This window comes from Hordeum vulgare, chromosome 6H, assembly GCF_904849725.1.
Source record: "Hordeum vulgare subsp. vulgare chromosome 6H, MorexV3_pseudomolecules_assembly, whole genome shotgun sequence".
In the NCBI taxonomy this organism is placed as follows: Eukaryota; Viridiplantae; Streptophyta; class Magnoliopsida; order Poales; family Poaceae; genus Hordeum; species Hordeum vulgare.
The window spans coordinates 34,824,941-34,829,003 of record NC_058523.1 but is presented as its reverse complement, the minus strand read 5'-3'; positions in this window follow the sequence as shown (position 1 = coordinate 34,829,003).

The window sequence follows — 4,063 nt, the reverse complement described above, 5'->3', positions numbered from 1 at the left end:
TTCATTATTGCCTCTAGGGCATAATTCCAACAGCTACCTCCAGAGAGCACACCATCGTCCTCTTCTCCTCCAGCCACATTGATTTTGCCCCTTTCTGCTACATGTCGCCTCATAACCTAGATGTAGACCTCGACAATGCTATTGAACTACATATGTTCATCTTGCTACTTCTCTCTCTGTGTATATGTGTGCATGTGTGTTGTGTTTCATGAAAGTCTCCTTGCTGCAAATTAGGATGGTGGGGTATGATCAGCTTGCTTGCGAGGTAAAAAAAGGTCGCTCAAAATGCTTTTTGGTGCAAAAAGGACTTTCAGGTCGCGAGTTGTTCCAGGTTGAGACTCTCCTTAAGGATAATACCCTATGTTCTGCTTGTGTTTGTATTGATTTGGGGTGGAGTAAAAAGTATAGGTGATCTACCATGAGATCGTTGTGTGTCGTCTATGAGCCCTACTCGGTTTATATATGTACGAGGGGGGTCTAGGCTTAGAACCTAGTCGGTTAAATGTACAGAGAATGAGTTGTAGGGGACTCATGGTATCTTGGAGTATACAACAAGTGTTTGAGAGCCTTCATTTCATAGCCGCCTTGATGTGGCCCACTGGTGAACCGATATGGAGTCCTCTGTTGGGGAACGTCGCATGGGAAACAAAAATTTTCCTACGCGCACGAAGACCTATCATGGTGATGTCCATCTACGAGAGGGGATGAGTGATCTACGTACCCTTGTAGATCGTACAGCAGAAGTGTTAGTGAACGCGGTTGATGTAGTGGAACGTCCTCACGTCCCTCGATCCGCCCCGCGAACAATCCCGCGATCAGTCCCACGATTTAGTACCGAACGGACGGCACCTCCGCGTTCAGCACACGTACAGCTCGACGATGATCTCGGCCTTCTTGATCCAGCAAGAGAGACGGAGAGGTAGAAGAGTTCTCCGGCAGCGTGACGGCGCTCCGGAGGTTGGTGATGACCTTGTCTCAGCAGGGCTCCGCCCGAGCTCCGCAGAAACGTGATCTAGAGGAAAAACCGTGGAGGTATGTGGTCGGGCTGCCGTGGGAAAAGTCGTCTCAAATCAGCCCTAAAACCTCCGTATATATAGGTGGGAGGGAGGGGACCTTGCCTTGGGGCTCAAGGAGCCCCAAGGGGGTTGGCCGAGCCAAGGGGGGAAGGCTCCCCCCCCAAACCGAGTTGGACTTGGTTTGGTGGGTGGGAGTCCTTCCCTTCCTTCCCACCTCCCTTTTTTTTTCTTTCTCCTTGATTTTTTATCTCTATGGCGCATAGGGCCCTTTTGGGCTGTCCCACCAGCCCACTAAGGGCTGGTGCGCCACCCTTATGGCCTATGGGATTCCCCGTGGTGGGTTCCCCCCCCCCCCCCCCCCGGTGAACTCCCGGAACCCATTCGTCATTCCCGGTACATTCCCGGTAACTCCGAAAACCTTCCGGTAATCAAATGAGGTCATCCTATATATCAATCTTCATTTCCGGACCATTCCGGAAACCCTCGTGACGTCCGTGATCTCATCCGGGACTCCGAACAACATTCGGTAACCAACCATATAACTCAAATACGCATAAAACAACGTCGAACCTTAAGTGTGCAGACCCTGCGGGTTCGAGAACTATGTAGACATGACCCGAGAGACTCCTCGGTCAATATCCAATAGCGGGACCTGGATGCCCATATTGGATCCTACATATTCTACGAAGATCTTATCGTTTGAACCTCAGTGTCAAGGATTCATATAATCCCGTATGTCATTCCCTTTGTCCTTCGGTATGTTACTTGCCCGAGATTCGATCGTCAGTATCCGCATACCTATTTCAATCTCGTTTACCGACAAGTCTCTTTACTTGTTCCGTAATACAAGATCCCGCAACTTACACTAAGTCACATTGCTTGCAAGGCTTGTGTGTGATGTTGTATTACCGAGTGGGCCCCGAGATACCTCTCCGTCACACGGAGTGACAAATCCCAGTCTTGATCCATACTAACTCAACTAACACCTTCGGAGATACCTGTAGAGCATCTTTATAGTCACCCAGTTACGTTGCGACGTTTGATACACACAAAGCATTCCTCCGGTGTCAGTGAGTTATATGATCTCATGGTCATAGGAATAAATACTTGACACGCAGAAAACAGTAGCAACAAAATGACACGATCAACATGCTACGTCTATTAGTTTGGGTCTAGTCCATCACGTGATTCACCCAATGATGTGATCCAGTTATCAAGCAACAACACCTTGTTCATAATCAGAAGACACCGACTATCTTTGATCAACTGGCTAGCCAACTAGAGGCTTGCTAGGGACGGTGTTTTGTCTATGTATCCACACATGTAAATGAGTCTTCATTCAATACAATTATAGCATGGATAATAAATGATTATCTTGATACAGGAATTATAATAATAACTATATTTATTATTGCCTCTAGGGCATAATTCCAAGAGTGTCCCACTTGCACTAGAGTCAATAATCTAGCCCTCACATCATCATGTGAATTACATTGTAATAAATCTAACACCCATACAGTTCTGGTGTTGATCATGCTTTGGCCGTGGAAGAGGTTTAGTCAGCGGGTCTGCTACATTCAGATCCGTGTGCACTTTGCATATATTTACGTCCTCTCCCTCGACGTAGTCGCGGATGAGGTTGAAGCGTCGTTTGATGTGTCTGGTCTTCTTGTGAAACCGCGGTTCCTTTGCTAAGGCAATGGCACCCGTGTTATCACAGAACAAGGTTATTGGATTCAGTGCGCTTGGCACCACTCCAAGATCCGTCATGAACTGCTTCATCCAGACACCCTCCTTAGCCGCCTCCGAGGCAGCCATGTACTCCGCTTCACATGTAGAATCTGCTACGACGCTTTACTTGGAACTGCACCAGCTTACCGCACCCCCATTAAGAATAAATACGTATCCGGTTTGCGACTTAGAGTCCTCCGGATCTGTGTCAAAGCTTGCATCGACGTAACCTTTTATGGCGAGCTCTTCGTCACCTCCATACACGAGAAACATCTCCTTAGTCCTTTTCAGGTACTTCAGGATATTCTTGACCGCTGTCCAGTGATCCACTCCTGGATTACTTTGGAACCTACCTGCCATACTTATGGCCAGGCTAACATCCGGTCTAGTGCACAGCATCGCATACATGATAGAACCTATGGCTGAAGCATAGGGGACGGAGCGCATATGCTCTCTATCTTCATCAGTTGCTGGGCACTGAGTCTTACTCAATCTCGTACCTTGTAGAACTGGCAAGAACCCTTTCTTGGACTGTTCCATTTTGAACCTCTTCAAAACTTTATCAAGGTATGTGCTTTGTGAAAGTCCTATCAGGCGTTTTGATCTATCCCTATAGATCTTAATGCCTAGAATGTAAGCAGCTTCTCCTAGGTCCTTCATAGAGAAACTTTTATTCAAGTAACCTTTTATGCTCTCCAAAAACTCTACGTTGTTTCCAATCAGTAATATGTCATCCACATATAATATTAGAAACGCCACAGAGCTCTCACTCACTTTCTTGTAAATACAAGATTCTCCAACCACTTGTATAAACCCAAATGCTTTGATCACCTCATCAAAACGTTTGTTCCAACTCCGAGATGCTTGCACCAGTCCATAAATGGATCGCTGGAGCTTGCACACCTTGTTAGCATTCTTAGGATCGACAAAACCTTCGGGTTGTATCATATACAATTCTTCCTTAAGGAAACCGTTAAGGAACGCCGTTTTGACATCCATCTGCCAGATTTCATAATCGAAAAATGCAGCTATTGCTAACATGATTCTGACGGATTTAAGCATCGCTACGGGTGAGAAAGTCTCATCGTAGTCAACTCCTTGAACTTGTGAAAAACCCTTTGCCACAAGTCGAGCTTTATAAACGGTCACATTACCGTCAGCGTCCGTCTTCCTCTTAAAGATCCATTTGTTCTGAATGGCCTTGCGGCCCTCAGGTAGTACCTCCAAAGTCCACATTTTGTTCTCATACATGGATCCTATCTCGGACTTCATGGCTTCTAGCCATTTGTTGGAATCTGGGCCCACCATTGCTTCTT